Raw genomic sequence first — 15,730 nt, forward strand, 5'->3', positions numbered from 1 at the left:
AAGATGCCCGCAGATGTGTTTTTCTAACCTCGTCTTTCTCTGATGGTGAGCGCTTATAGTCTCCTAGCTTCATGGGAAATCTTAGATTCAGCTTCCCAACTCTCAGGCTCAAAGTCTAGTCTTGAGCAACACCTCTTGTCACTGTGGCCTGAGACCCTCAGTCTGCAAAGCTTTATATTCAGGGCTGGTGGTTTGTTTACCATTTTATTAATGCATTGTTGGGTCTTGAGGAATTTCCCTAACTGTCTTGCAGTCTCATCAGTGCATAAAGTCATCGAACGTGTCTCTCAGTCATAAAGTAGTGACTGCTGTTATCTACCTGTCATGTGGATGTTTTACAGGGAGCCGGGTGGGGGATGGGAATGGTCACAATTCAGAATATCCAGTCCACCATACTGCTAAGAGCAGATGTCTCTCTACTGTTGTGCATAATTCTTAGCCATCCACAGGAAAAATTGTAATGGCATAAGAAACTCTCGCCCTGAACATAGACAAACAAGTATTGTCCATACAGATGATTCTAAAACGTGGTCTGAAAGAATGAATGAGCAAGAGAGAAATGATGGTTGAATGTGATAGGAATAATGAGAAGAAATTACCTACTGATAACAAACTTGAATGCAGTAGGTTCAGCGGGAAAAATAGAAGTCGTAGAAAGTTCTGAACCTAGCATTTCAAGGAAAAGATATCCTTAATTGCAAAAGCTGATATTTTAGGTATGAGAGACTGTAGTTTTAACAAAGGTGTGTGAATGGAAGCATGAGTTCTGTTAATCAGAAAGTCATCTTAAAGGCAGTGACCTCTGGTCACAGTGTCCCTCAAGTGTCTTTGACTAGATCCAGGGCGGCCGTGGGGCTCTTACTGACATCTAGGGTAAATGGCCCTGTTTCCTGTGTCTTCTGTTTCGCTTCTCTGGGTTTTAGGTGACCTCTGAAAACCAGGCTCCAGTAATATGTCCTACCCACTTTTGCTCAAACTGAAAAATATTGAGTGAGCTGTAGATAGGTATTTTTGTATTAAAAGGAAAAGAATAGTTATTTTGAGACTAAAATTGCTCATTCATTATAACTTTATTTTAAAGTCTCAGGCGGACCTCTCTTACCAGTTGAATTTTCAAAGAGTTCGATCAGAACTCTTAAAGGCTCAAAGTAGAGAACTTTTAATAGATCCATACTTGTACTAATGTCTTTTAATAAATTGGTTACTTTTTACTTACTGAAAGATATATTTCATATCCGTGTTTTTCACTCCTCATAAAAACATTTTAATCTCCAGTTTGACATTTCTTACCCATCTAGATTGAGTCACAAAGAATGAATCATAGACAGTAAAATCGAAATCACTCCCCTTTCAGTAGTTGTTGCTATGAAACCGTGTTTTGATGGGAAATTTCAGAGAAGCTTTTGCTTCCTGTTGTTAAATGATAGAATATGGAGATCCCCTTAATTTTCAGAATTGCCTTTTTTTTAAAGCAAGTGATCTCAAGTATTCTTTCTAATGGGGCAATCTTTATTCTTCCCCTATCTCGCTCATATAGGACCACTAATTAGGTTGAATTTTGTGTTTGCCTCCTGTGCTATTCCTTGTGCATTGAATGGGCAGATGGGCAGTTTTTGAGAGATGTTTTTTGTGCAATTAAGAAGTTGTATTGCTGTTATTTATTTTGCCTAGGATACTAGGAATCTCGAGACTGATAAAGGATTGCAAATGCTGTAACATACTAGCAAGAGGGCTTGTGTAAAAAGAGAAGTTACAGAAATGCTGCTTTGTTGTCGTGAAACCAGAGCAAGACCGCAATGACCTCTGGTTCCTGAAAAAGGGAAAATTTTGTTTTGTTGCCTCCAAAGGCAGTTTGGTCTGGTGGGGAGAGCTTGGGATTCCTAGTCGGAAAACTCAAGTCAAGAACACAGGCAAGATATAGACGGGAGAGCAACATGATGGTCCAAGTAGAGCAGAGGACTATGAAGAGTAACGGGCATTGAAAGGGAGGAGCAAATGAGGAGAGGAGAGCGCTGGATGCAAAACCGAGGGGCTTGGATTTGATGTGCCAGGCAGCAGAAAGTTAGAACATATTCCTAAGAAGGAAGTGGCACTGGAGTAGTTGAGAAAAGTTACTCTGGGAGTTGTGTGTAAGATCTTCACCAAGGGTAGGCACCAAAGTCTTCAGATGGCATTGCATGCAATTCATTCAATACCTGTTGCACACGCAGCCCCAAATCCAGACTTACATTGAAGTAGGCTTCCTAGAGGAGATGATGTATAAGCCGAAACCTGCCCTTGATATCCACCTTGGTGCAGTCTAGAACAGAGAATGAGTATCACAACACTAAAAATTTTAAAAAGTCACATCATCCTTGCTACATAATCCCTCATTTGACATTACTGAAAATAACTCAAGTACCTTTGGAAAGGCCATGGATGGACATGCTTTTAGTAAAACTTTGATATGGTGTAGGTTCGGAATGGAGACCAGACCACCTGGTTACAGGTGCTCACCTTGTACTGTGTTGGTGGGACGTATGGCACAGGGCCAGCCTGGAATCATGCTGAGAGCAGGCTCCTTGTCTGATTCATCTTTGCACATTGGGCAGGCAGGAGGGTACCAGCCTCCCAAATTCTGCAATCTCAGCAGATGACAGTATTGTAGTTTTAACTTTATCATAAATGTTTCTTACGTTGATAATTATCTACCACTCATTCTCTGAAAACAAATCAAAGGCACACATTTGTGGCCTTTTCCCCTAGCATATGCTTATGGGAAATAATGTGATGGGCCTCAGCGTCAAACCTGCTTCATCTTCAGGTCTGTCCTAGACGTCTTGGTGCTGTCCAGCCTCCCGCATGTGTATATCTACAGCCCCACGCTGTTATCAAGTGCAGACAGCTGCTTCTTGGTCTGCCGCCCGACCCCCAGGCCACGGACTCCCTCTGTGGCTCCTCTTCCTGTCTTCTCATGCTGTAGTAGAGTGCGCTTAGCTGAGCAAATGCTTACCACAACTACGAGCTCTGAGGGGAGAAGGTTTCGGGGTTGGGAGGTATGTCAGTTTCCTAGGGCTGCCCTTAGAAATGACCACAAACTGGGGAGCTTAAAACAGCGGAAATTTGTCTCACAATTCTGGAGGCCGGAAGTCCAAAATCAACGTGGCGGCAGGGCCGGACCCTCACAGGCACAGGGAAGAATCCTCCCTAGCCTCTTCTGAGCTTCTGGGGTGTCCTGGGCCTACAGCTGCGTCACTGCAGTCGGCCTCCCCGTGCCTGGCCTTCTTCCCTTTGGCTCCTCGCTGTCTCTGTATCCACATCTTTCTCTCCTTTCTCGCATGAAGACACCAGTATTGGATTCAGGGCCCACCTGAAAACAATATGACAGCATCTTAGCTTGATTACACATGCAAAGACCCTATTTCCAAAAAAGGTCACCTTCACAGATACAGGAAGTTAGGACGTGAGCATGTCTTTTTGGAGGGCACAATTCAACCCACTACAAGGGGGAGGTGTTTGCAAAGTTCAAGAAAAGTCTCTGCAGCACTTTGGCCAGAGGCCAGCAGAGATGCTGTTGAAAGAATACTGAGTTGGGCCTTAGAGCCCCAGTTTCTAGACATAGGGTGTTGCACGTGCTCAACAGTGACACTTCGAATCCTCTGTCGTTAGCCCAGGAGTAGGCGCTTTACGTGATCATCACTCGTTCTTTGCCCTCAGCCTGGGTTCCTCTACCTGTTTCCCATAGCCCTCACGCCTTTAATTCATAGTCTTTCTTCCTAGCCACGGCTAGAGTGTTAGACCATCCTCTGTCTCCCTCGGGGCCTTTCGTGAGAGAACTGCAGACTCCAGAGAAGGTGGGTTCCCCCGAGTCAACTCCATAAGAGCTGTGTGTTGCAGCAGCTTCAGGGAGATTTTCCAAAATGCCCATGTATTTCGGTTATATGGACGGAACCTTACTATGTGAGTAGAGAATGTCTCCAGGAGCAAACACAAGGGCATCTGAGCCCTGGATTAGCAACTCAGATGCTGAACAATAGGGCAACAAATTCAGCAGCCAAGCTTGGAGAGAGAATAGAGCAAGTTGGAGGGTGCCCACTTTTCTTACCGTTAATTGATTGGAGAGTCTGAGATTCTTCAAAAGTTAGACACCTTTGGAAGGCCAGGCCCGTCCCTTGACTGGGGCCAGTTCATCAGCCTGGAGCACACTGAGACAGTGGGTTTTCCCAACCAGGTAGCTTCCTGGTGGCCCAGAAACAGAAATTGTTTTGTTTAAACAAACACCAGCCTGTGTGTGAAAGAAATATTAATGAATGATTCAATTAATTCTACTTTTAAAATGAAAATGCTTCTTTAAAAAAAGCTTTTTAAGTTTTTCCTGAGCTAATTTCACCTTGAGGTGGTGTCCCAGCCATGTGGACCATGTCACGCATCCGTGTGCCTCTGAATCTGTGCCTAGATTTTCCCTCCACCTGGAACGTCCCCGAGCCCCAGACTTCTCCTGGAACACGCCAACCTGTCCTCCAAAGTCAGCTGAGCCACCATTGCCTTCACAAGACCTCCCCTTCCTCTCACACAGAGTCGGTCCTTCCTCTTTGATGGAACCTCTAGTCTGGCGGTCCTCAATCGGGGACACTTGACAAGGTCTGGGAACATTTTTAGTTGTCACATTGTGGGGAGTTGTGCTACTGGTATCTAGTGAGTAGAGACCAGCGATGCTGCTGACCATCCTACTTTGCCCAGGACAGCTCCACAGCAAAGAATCGTCTGGCCCCAAATGTCAATAGAGCCGAGGTTAGGAAGCCCTGTGTCAGTCTCACATTTACTGTGTGGCTGTAACTTTGTTTATAATCATATCTCCACTCACTCAGGGGCAGAAACTTCATTCAGTTGGTGCTTATGTTCTCAGCCCAATACCTGGTGTGAAATGAAATTGAAATGTACTTGACATAGTTTTTATTGCCTTAATCCCTGTAGCTTTCTAAGACGGCGTCTCAGGTGGAACTCAGAGGAAGCGACACATAGATTTTGTTTAACAAACTAAAATTGTTATTTTAAATTAGATAATTGGGCTAAGCCAATAGCAACTGTGGTTTGATTATTGACTAGGCCAATATAACAGTGACAACTACTTCCCCACTTGCTTCTCTGTGTATCATGGGTGCACACATTCCTATCGATGACCGAGAGGGTTGTTTGGCTTGTCTCTAGAGCCCTCTTTTTCATTGTTTCCTGGGTGCTAGACTTTCCACAATAAATTTTAGTAATCTTGTCTTCATTTAAGTTTGTGCTTGTAATAATAATAGCCGTCTAATATATGCCAAGCCCTGATCAAAGCACCTTATATGCAGTGATTAATTTAATTTTCATAATCTCCTTATGAGATAGAGATGATGATTATCCCCATTTTACATAGGACACTGGGGCCCAGAGAGGTTAAATAATTTGCTCAAGGTTGCACAGCTAATAAGTGGTAGGGCAGACTGAACTTGAGTTATGACACCAAACTCCCTATCATAATAAGCTTAGATCTTTTCTCATACCATTCATTAAAATAAATTCCAGATGATGATTAAAGACCATAGTATAAAAAATAAAAACAACTTTAGGGAAAATATGGGAAAAGATCTTTACAATTTCAGGATGGGCAAGCGTTTCTTAAACAAGATTCAAAAAGCACAAATGATGAAGGAAAAACCAATAGTTTTGATGACACAAATGTAAAAACATTTGCAGGCCCCAAAACGTCATAAACCAAGCTAAAAGACAAGTGTTAGACTGGGAGCAGGTAGTACAAAACATAAAGGATTAGTATGAAGAATATATAAAGATTAATACTGATCAATAAGAAAAAGACTACACATAGGGAAATGGACTGTGGAGGAAACAAGGAGGAAAACTGTGCAGAAAATAAACATGAAAAGATCCTCAAGTTCACCAGTAATCAGGGCAATGAAAGTTACAATCACTAGGAGAATTGATATACAATTTCTCACGCATGGGCTTGGCAAAAAGCAAAATGTGTCGCACACATGAATGTTGGTGAGGAGACAGGAACAAGCACTCCCACCAGCTGCTGGTGCAAGAATCAGTGGAAAGCAACTGAGCTGCCCCTTCGCGTGTCCACACCACACTACAAATGCCAACACTGTTTTAGCTCACTGAGAACACAGATTATTCAATAGAAGTCTGTTGTTGGTGCTCACTGATGCTGTAGATGGAGGGGAGGCAGCCAAGCCAGGGGGCTGATGTGGGTCCACCCACGGGCTTCCAGGGCTCCATGAACCACTGAGACAGGAGCATGTGTCATCCGTCTCCACGTCTGTGCATTCCTCCCTGGGGAGGGTCTGGTCTCACATGTTTAGGTTCCACTGTTTCTACACCTCCAGGCCGCTTCCTGAAAACCCAGACCTCTGTCCCACCACAAGGGCCAGTGTGGGCAAGAATAGCCTCCGGGCAGATGCGACGCCAGTTTTAAACAGAGTGGAAGAGGGAAATGTGCAGGCCTGCGGTCCCTCTCTTTTCTCAGTACTCGATTGTTTTTTAGAGATGTGTGGACGTGTGCCAATTTCACGGCAAGCTGGGAGCTGCTGCCTTCTCCCAAGTCTCGTAGGTGGAGTCCAGCTTTGGGTCAGTGATAGTGTAACTACAGTTGTTACCTCTGGCAGACCTTACTTCTTGTTCAATTGGGAATAAATAGCTAACTAGGGCTTTCGTTCTTCCTGGTCCTGAGTCATAGCAGCTCAGTCAGTTTAGCTGAGGAGGAATCAGGATGAGGTTTCTCTCAACCAGATACTGTACAGGCACCACATGAGGGTTCTTTTCTTTGGGAGACAGCTGGGGAACAGTTTTTCTGGTCTAAATAATGTCTCTAAGATTTCAGACACAGAATTCTGGGGCCTCTGTCAAATCCTTACTTCTCTGATAGTTGAGCAGATTCAAACGCCTTTTTTGTGAAACAGCTTGGTGCTGGCCACCGAGGTCCTGTCCTGCACACAGGAGGTGCTAGTCGCCTGGGGCTGAACCCAAGGTGTAAGTTTAGCTAAGATTCATTGCTCAGGTTCGTCGTATGTTAGGTGCACAGCGTGGTGGCCCTCGGCAGTCTCCTCAGAGAATTCCTCCCTTGGTTGGGTGCTATTCTAGACCTAAAAAAATTGTGGCTCAGTCATCTAGTGTTTGGAAGAGATGGTCCAAAGAGCCGGTTGGCAGTCTGTCCCTCTGAGCTCTGTTGCTTTATTCTTCTAGGCCATCAGGGCACAAGGCTCCTGGACAACGTTGGCTCATTTCCCCGCAGAAACCCTCCCCTGAGTTCAGATGTAACAACTCACTTTTTACTGAGGCTCCTGGTGAAGAAGGGACATTGGAAAACGCCCCCCACCTCCGGCCCATCTTCTATGGGACTAGAGCTGAAGATATTGTCTGCTATATTACTCAACAGAGGATTTAGATTTCTCCTAAAATTTAATACTGGGAAAATATTTCTGTCTCCTAAAAACCTGACATGCTTTATTAGAAATTTGAGAGCTGAGAGGCCCCATGTGACCACGGAAAGAGTGTATTTTGGAGCCCCATGGCCCTGAGTTTCAGTCCTGACTCGACCAGTTACTGAGTGAGCTTGGACAGTATGGTTATCTTTTCTCAACCCTAATGAGCTCATCTCAAAAATGAGATAATATTTCCTATACCATAGACCTGTTATGGGGATCAGAACACTTTGACTGAAAGTACTGGATATACGGGAGGTGCTAAACCGATAGTCATTTTTATTAGAAAATTGGTTGTGCCAGGAAACTCAGAGCTGGAATTAGTGCTCTGATGAGGTGACCATTTTAATCTAGCTTCCAGCACAACATTCTTTTTTCTTCTAATGACTTCTGATTGTACTTCTAATGTTTATTTCAATGATCCCATTCTCTATGTGTTTTGATATTCTAGACTGCCTCCAATTTTCTGTGGGAGACAGATGGGGAATAAAGAAGAGGAGGAAATTCCAGTTAACTTGTATCTTTCTTATTTCCTCAGCACCAACTGCCAGATTCTAAACCAGCCTGACCAGCTGGCTCGCTGCGTGTCCTTGGGTACGTCGCTGTAGAGACACTGTCGTTTGTTGGGACGTGGGCTGCTATGTGGTTTGACTGTTCTTTCCTCTTCTTCTGACCCGAGAGGGATCCCCCAATGCAGGAAATCAGTGCAGAGTTTGGGGACTGTTGTCCATACTCGCTGAGGCTGGCAGCAGGTGGGCGGCAGAAGGCTGTGGTCAGTGGATCTAGGGTCAGGCTCTCTCTGCCACAGGGAGGGAGAAGCAGCCACCAACCCCACGCAGGGCTGCAGCAAGGAGAGCCCAGGGTCATGTTATCCCCAACAGAGGCGAGTGTCCTGGCTCCCCAGCCTGAAGACCTTTGTGACTTGCTTGGGACTCTTTGTAATGGGAGGTACAGGGTTCTCCTCCACGCCCACGCCCCTGTGCAGCCATTTCTGTTCGCTCCCTCCTCCTGAGGCTCTTCTCTCCTGCAGGCTGTGTTTTTGTTTACAAAGTTGGGAGCATCCCCTTAGGAGCATCTGGGGTCAGATGCTCTTCTCGGCTGGCGGCATGAGGGGGAACTTGGGACAGAGGCTTTCTCCTGGATGGTTAATGCTTTCTCTCTCTCTGACTCTCTCTGGCTTTCCTGTGCAGCCAGCCCTCGCCTTCGCGGAGAGGTCGTTTTGCATGTGGTTGTTGAACTTTGATTCGGTGACTCACGCTGAGGCACAGGCTTCAAGTCTCCCACCCTCAGTTGATTGCTTCTTCCTTTCCATTTTTTCAAACCCAAAGCAAAACTACCTTTGCAGCCGAACGTGACTCTGGCATCCAGGAAGTGGAGCGCTGGCATGAAGTGGCTCCTAACGGCCGTGTGGCCAGCCCCGGCTGCGCTCCCTGGCTTTGGTGACACCTGGCTAGCTGGGAGGAGAGCCGTGTGACAGCTGCGGGCAGCCAGGGAGCTGAAGGGAGTCCTGATATCCACTGTGAAGGCCTGAGGCACACGCCCTGCTGGTGAGTGCATGTCCCCTGGTCATTAGTCAGTGTGACAAACACTGTGGAGACTCGGTCCAGGGGTGGGAGGAGAGAGACAGAATATACGGGGGTGGGGGCAGGTCAGGGAGCATTGTGGGATGAGTGGTATCTTGAGCAACCTGATCTCCCACACCTTAAATTATTCGAAGTGCTCAGATAAAAAAAAAAATTAGGTAAGCATCTTTAATTTCCTTTAGGTGAAATCCTTGCTCGTTTTAGCAATGTATTTAATTTCAAGATGGTTTTTGTGGGAGAAGGGTTAAGCAGAGGAAGCACTTCAGTTTAAGTAAAAACTCCTGCTGGGGTCTTTGAAGGTCATTTAGTTTCATGAAATCAGAAGGATCAGGCCCGTGAGGCTCATTTTAAACCTGTCTCCACACTCCTGAAAGCACCTTCTGGACTCGATGTTGATGTGGGGGCGTCTAGTTTCCTGGCAGATCAGGGACATTTGGCAGCCCCCCCAAACACCATCTCTTCTAGAGGCTGGCTCTGTGGGCTTCCAGAAGGTCTATGGGGACATGGAAATCAGTCTTAATCTGATGGCAGTGAAGGCAATTTTGGCAAACTCCCTGCAGCCATTAGAAACCTCCGCCATGCCCCCGAGGGGATGAACTCCCCCCCAAGGCCAGGCGATACCCGCCCGGCCGTGCCAACACTGACATGGGAATAGGGTGGGAGTGGGATACGGCAGACCGTTTTGTTTGTTCCCAACTTTGTTTCACAGTTGCCTGGGATCTGGGCTGTAAATACTTGTATGTGTACCCAAACTAATACATAGCAGGACAGAGCCGGGGACCAGTTCCAAGGAGAAACAAAAGGCCAGGCCAGGCCACCCATGCTCACAGCAACACTGTTCACAACAGCCAAAAGGTGGCAGCAATTCAAGTGTCCGTGGACGTGAATGGATGAACAGAATGTGGTGTATACACCCAATGGAATATTAGTTATTCAGCCTCGCAAAGGAAGGAAGTTCTGACACAGGCCACAGCATGGATGAATCTTGGAGATATTACGCCAGGTGAAATAAGCCAGTCACAAAAGGACAAATACTGTATGATTCCACTTATGTGAGGTCCCTAGAGGAGTCAAATTCTTAGTGACAGAAAGTAGAAAGGTGGTTGTGGGGGGCTGGGGGGTGGGGGCGGGGGAGTGAGTGTTTAATGGGGACAGAGTTTCAGTTTTACAAAATGAAAAAGTTGTGGAAATGGAAGGTGTCAGTGGTTGCTTAATGCTGTTGAACTGCACTCTTAAAAATAGTTCAAATGGTAAATTTTGTTATATTTTACCACAACTTTAGAAATTATAATTCCCTTGAAGAAAAAAAAAGGGCCCGCCAAAAACACAGTCTTCGTGGGCCGAAGCCCTTGCCCCTCAGTGACTTCCCCAAAACCTAACTGTCAGCCCGGCTGAGGCGCTCCAGACCCGAGCTGAAGCAGGGCACTTCTGCACGGACGCTGTTTGGAAGAACTTCCTCCCCATCTCGCTGGGTGACCTCTGGCAGCTGTAACGTGCTGGATTGCTCTGGAGTTGGCAGAGATGACCCAGAACAGATGAGGGGGTCAGGGGCAAGGTGTGGAATGCTCTCGATCGGTGGCCCTGGGTAGCAGCCTCTGGCCTGGGCAACCTCAGGAATCGCCGCCCTTGGGAGTCTAGTCTCTCCCATTCATTAGCTGTGGGCTCCTGGGTAAGTCAGCAAAACCTCTCTTTTCCTCTGTTTTTTCACCTGCAACGTGAGTAATGAGGGAACCCTTTCCACCTCCCAGAGACGTTGGGATTTCCAAAGATGATGTACAAGGAAGCGCCTTACAACCACAGAATCCTGTGTGCTGTGAGCTACTCGGTCTCGCCACATCTTATCCGTCTTACCTTCTCCTCCTTCAGTTTCTCTTATTCTTTTCCTCAGGGGCTCTTCCAGTCAGGGGTTACAGATCTTTTGCCTGGGGGCCCTCAGCCTGGATTGGCTGATTCTAGAAGGACCAGGTCTGATCTGATCCCACCGTTCCATCTGTGAGGTCCGCCTTTCCTCCCCCCTTCCTTCCACGCTGTTGCGTTAGGCTCCCTCCAACTCTGGTTCAACCTGCACACATCTCCAGGTCGCCTTGACTACTAACCATAGCAGAGTGTTGCAATGCTGACCATGGTCAGAGCTCGTGCCGAGACGCTCAAGATTTCAAAGTGTTACTAGTCATCTGTGCTGTTTGTGACTTCCAGTCAAGATTGAGGAAGAAAACTGAAATTGTTCATACTTTCAGGTCTTAAAAATAGAAAGGAAAAAAAAGCTGCTGGCAGTGTTGCAGCTCGAAGGCCTCACATCTGAAAGGGAGGGTTGTGACCTGGGGGCCGGGGGAGGCTCCTGAGAACAGCTCCGCACCCCAGCTTTCTCCCTTATTTAGAACTTTTAAAAGGAAATGAAGTTCATTTTAAAGTCTCAAGGGGGGAAAAATAGCCTGTGAAGTAGGTGAATTCTTTCAGTTAATTTTGTGTAAAAACAGCTCTCCTGTCCCACGCGTAAGCTTTCAGAAGTCTCCTCAGAAAAGGAGCTCTGTCGGAACTTGAGGCTTCTGTGGACACCCGCAGGGGATGGGGGACAGGGCCTCACGCGCCCCCGCGCTCCCTCACCCCAGGTAAGGGCCCCAGGTTGTTTCATTTTGAAAATGTTCACGTTTCTGTCACACCAGGACGCAAAGTTACAAAACAACACAGACTCTCCCTGTAGCTGTTACTTTGTGACCAGAGAAGTCACCTGACCCAGTCGTGTTTTGGTTTTTCCATTCCTGCAATAACAGGACATGGCCTCCGTCCTGAACACAACTCAAGGCAGCACAGTATTTTTGGCGTCCGCTTATCGTCATTTACTAGCTGTATAGCCCTCACTCTGAGCCTTGGTTTCTTCACCTGTGAAGAGAGAATACTTTTATCGACCCTGTCTACCCACCAGTGAGGATAGGAGCTTCCGGTAAGAGTCTCCGGATGAACGATGTGGAAACAATGAAGGGCCCACGTGAACACGGACTCTGTGGTCATGTTGCCTGTGACTGTCTTTCTTCTCCTTCCTTCTCTCTCACTTTAGTTCCCTCTCTTTTCTTTCTCCCACTCCTCCTATCTCTTCCCTTCCCTCTCTTTCTTCCAAACCAAAATAAGTGCCACATAAGTGCGCACATAAGCAGGGAGGGGTGGAGGGGGAGTGGAGCTGGGCCCTCACGACTGGGAAGGCTTCTCGGAAGATGTGACAGTGGGGGTAGGCCTGGTGGAGGAGGGGTAGATGCTTCAGGCAGAGAGAGGAGCCCCCGTGAAGGCCTGCAGATCTTTTGGGGACAGCGAGCAACACCTGGTGTGAGGCTGGCCTGTCAGGCCGCGTAGGTGTCCTCTTCCTCCAAGAAGATTGGACCAAAGCTGGATCTCAGCGCGAGGGGACGACTGTCCTGAGAGAGAAGGCCTGGTCACTAGTCAAGGAGTAGAAGGTGGGGCTGGACTAGAGGCACGTGGCCAGTGAGACTGGAAGGTGGGCCAGGCCCAATGGTTAAAGGCTTTGACTCTCATACTGGAAAGTTGTGACACTTACTCTGCATGGGATGGAGGGACGTGGAAGTCTTTGATCAGTGGACTAACTTGATTAGAGTTGTTGGGGAGGAAATGCGGTGAGGAGGCCCCCAGGAGGCCCCAGGAGAGGTGCCGCCACCCTTCGGCCGCTTGCCCAGGTCTCTGAGGGCCTTTCTGGCCTCTCCTTCCCCCTCAGAGGAAGATAAGTCACTCCTCACCTGTGTTTTGAAAGCACGTTTTTCTAATCAAAAGTACTGTGTTTATCATCATGATTTATGGCTTGTTGTTCACATATTTTGGTCTGTGTTCCTGAATAGGTTGTGAAAGAATTGAAATTGGACTGTGTATTGTTTTGTTTTTTTTAACAGAAGTGAGTCCCAGCACAGTGCCTGGTGGCCAGTAGGTCACCAGTAAGTATTTGCCACACAAGTGAATGAATGAATGAATGAATGAACTAGGGTGGTGGTTGTGTGAGTGCAAAGGGGAGAGTGGTTATGGAAAATGTCCAGAGGGTAGAATTAATGACTAATTCGATGAAGAAGTGAGGGAAAGGGAGGCATCAAAGATGACTTTGCGATTCCTTCCTTGGGCCCTGGGGGATGCCGTTCAATGAGACTGGGAACCTGAGAAAAATGTTAGAGGAGGGAAGATAGTTTCAACTTTGGGTGCTAATTAAAGAAAAACCTATTCAAGTCCTCACATACACCAGGCTCTCTGCTAGGTGCTGGTGATTCCGAGGCAAACAGGTTGGAATGTAGTTCGCAGTTTCTTGAGAAATGGATAAGTGACTATTCAAATGCGTCATGACAGAGGTGTGAACAAAGTGCCGGTGGATGCCGTGACCAAGCTCCTGCTTATAGCTGTGGAGTCGGGGATGACTGCCTTGAGTGGCATTTGAGTTGAATCTTGAAGTTTAGCAAACAAAACAGAACACTACAGGTAGAGAGGAAAGGGTATGTGCACAGTGATAGAATGTTCTGGAATGCCTGGGGAGCCGGGAGAGATTCGGCATGGCTCTAGAAGAAGGGCCGGGAGGGCCTGGGATGGGCGGTGAGGTGGACAGAGGTCAGCCGCATTGTGACAGTTCAGCAGCCTGCTCAGGAATTTGGTCTCGTTCTTGTAGTTAACACAGGGTCAGAGGATATTTCTAAGTGGGGGGTGACATGGTACAACTTGTTCTGGAAATGCAATGCTGGCTACAAATGGGGGCTGGGCCCGATGAGATTGAGGAAGGAGATTCCTTAGGAGCCTGTTGCATTGTTACTACGTGTAGGATGAAGAAGGCGGGACTGGGGCTGGCCCCGTGGCGCGGCGGTTAAGTGGGCACATTCCGCTTCAGTGGCCTGGGCCTCGCCAGTTCAGATCCCGGGTGCGGACATGGCACTGGTTGGCAAGCCATGCTGTGGTAGGCGTCCCACATATAAAGTAGAGGAAGATGGGCACGGATGTTAGCTCAGGGCCAGTCCTCCTCGGCAAAAAGAGGAGGATTGGCAGCAGTTAGCTCAGGGCTCATCTTCCTTAAAAAAAAAGAAAAGAAGAATGTAGGACTGATGCTTGGGTGGGCAAGTGGGTAGTAGGTGATGAGTGTGAGAGGGGCCAGCCTAAGGGGGTGGAAAGACACCAGGCCTCTGTCCTGGGGCCCTGGGTGACACGTCTATAGGCCACATACTCGGAACCATCTACCTGGAAATACCTATTGGAGAGCTCTGGATTTAAGAAGAAACTTCTTGGTTTCAGAACCTCTTTTCACACTTAGAAACTGTTAAGGACCCCAAAGAGCTTTTGCTCATGTAGGTTGTATCTATCGGTATGTATCTTATTAGAAACTAACACTATGAAATTTAAAAATATTCATTTATTTTTAAATGATAATAAGCCAATTATGTTAATATACATGATATATTTTTATGAAAAACATATCCATTTTCAAAACCAAAAAATGTGTAAGAAGACTGGCACCGATTTACATTTTTACAAATCTTTTTAATATCTGGCTTAATAGAGGACAGCTGGATTCTCGTATCTGCTTCTGCATTTTGCAGTATCACGTGGCACGTGGTCTCTGGAATACTTCATGGTATACTCGTGAGAGGAAGAGAGTGAAAAAAAAGCACATTACGCCTTAGTATTATTATGAAAATAGGTTTTACCTTGCAGACTCCCTGAAAGGGTCTTGGGGCTCCCCCAAGTTTCCCTGGACCACACTTTGAGAACCACTGAAGTCGACTCAGCAAATTTCTGGTGAATGACAGCATCTGAGTTCCCATAGCCCTTTATTCAAACAGCTTGCGTGGTGTTCATCCCACGGTTATAACTGTGGGCCGGTGCTTAGCAAATGGTCTGAGCCGGAAGTACACTTGTGGGCTCATGGATACAAGAGCTGGTGGAGGGCGTGAGCAGGAGGGAAGATGGCCCAGGCGGGACCCCATCATTGAACAAAGGAGCAGAGACTAAGGAAAGAGCTGGAAAGACTTAGGAGGAGACTCAGGCCAAGCTGGACAACCTAAGGGAGAATAGAGTTTCAAGAAAGAGGTGATCCAAAATTTTTTGATTGAAAATAACAAGTAAGGGAGTGGTCCACAGTGTTGAAAGCAGCAGAGAGGTTGTATAAGGCGAGGAATGTGGAGATGCTGTTGGATTTGGCAGTTAGGAGGTCACTGGGAGTTTTGGTGTTTCTGCAGGCAGTGGGCCGAGGTGGAGTGGGGGGTGACAAGTGGGGGCTGCAGCAGAGGCCTGTCTCCCTAGAGGGTTGGCTGAGAAATGCCCTTCACCTGCCAGACCCAGTCATTGTTAGTTCTGTTCGGGTGCCAGCACTGTGGAGAGAGGCCCTGCAAGAGAATGGGAAGCCAAGCTGGGAAGCAAGAAGAGAGATGTAAATACTGCAGAAGATTCCAGTAGGAGACTAGGATCTGAAGATAAAGAACCTGTGATAGTGAGAAGGGCCAGAGTGAAGAGACAGGTGTGTAACCAATGTTCGTTGAGCATGATATGTAACAGGGAAAAATGAAAGACAGTCTGAATTTCCATCATCTGGCAAATGGTTAAACAGCACTCATTCATTCAACCAATATGCCTTGAGATTCAGCTGTGCCGGGCACCGTTCTAAAAGCTGGGGATACACTGGGCAGCAGAACAGATAAACTAGTGTGGAAAGATTTCTAA

General features: G+C 47.0%; 1 protein-coding gene and 1 long non-coding RNA gene across 9 annotated transcripts in view; one reads left to right on the forward strand and one right to left on the reverse strand.

Annotated features, from left to right (window-relative positions):
* Nucleotides 1-2,228: 2,228 nt before the first annotated feature.
* On the reverse strand, nt 2,229-4,221 carry LOC139080824 (uncharacterized). Its single transcript, XR_011535643.1, has 3 exons — nt 4,085-4,221; nt 3,112-3,349; nt 2,229-2,299 (listed from the first exon to the last, which is right to left on the reverse strand). It is a non-coding gene; the product is annotated as an uncharacterized lncRNA (long non-coding RNA).
* Nucleotides 4,222-8,701: 4,480 nt separating this feature from the next.
* The window catches only part of ZC3H12D (zinc finger CCCH-type containing 12D), a 31,309-nt gene continuing 24,280 nt past the window's right edge, over nt 8,702-15,730 (forward strand). For 2 of the 8 annotated variants that reach the window (XM_008516674.2, XM_070603252.1), the window contains exon 1: nt 8,702-9,007. The gene's annotated coding sequence lies outside the window, so the exon portion shown is untranslated. Of the gene's footprint in view, nt 9,008-10,452; nt 10,713-11,812; nt 11,985-15,730 lie in introns of those variants that run through there. The other 6 variants (XM_070603251.1, XM_070603254.1, XM_070603250.1 and 3 more) reach the window with 4 other exon arrangements.

Source organism: Equus przewalskii, chromosome 32 (genome assembly GCF_037783145.1).
Source record: "Equus przewalskii isolate Varuska chromosome 32, EquPr2, whole genome shotgun sequence".
NCBI lineage: Eukaryota > Metazoa > Chordata > Mammalia > Perissodactyla > Equidae > Equus > Equus przewalskii.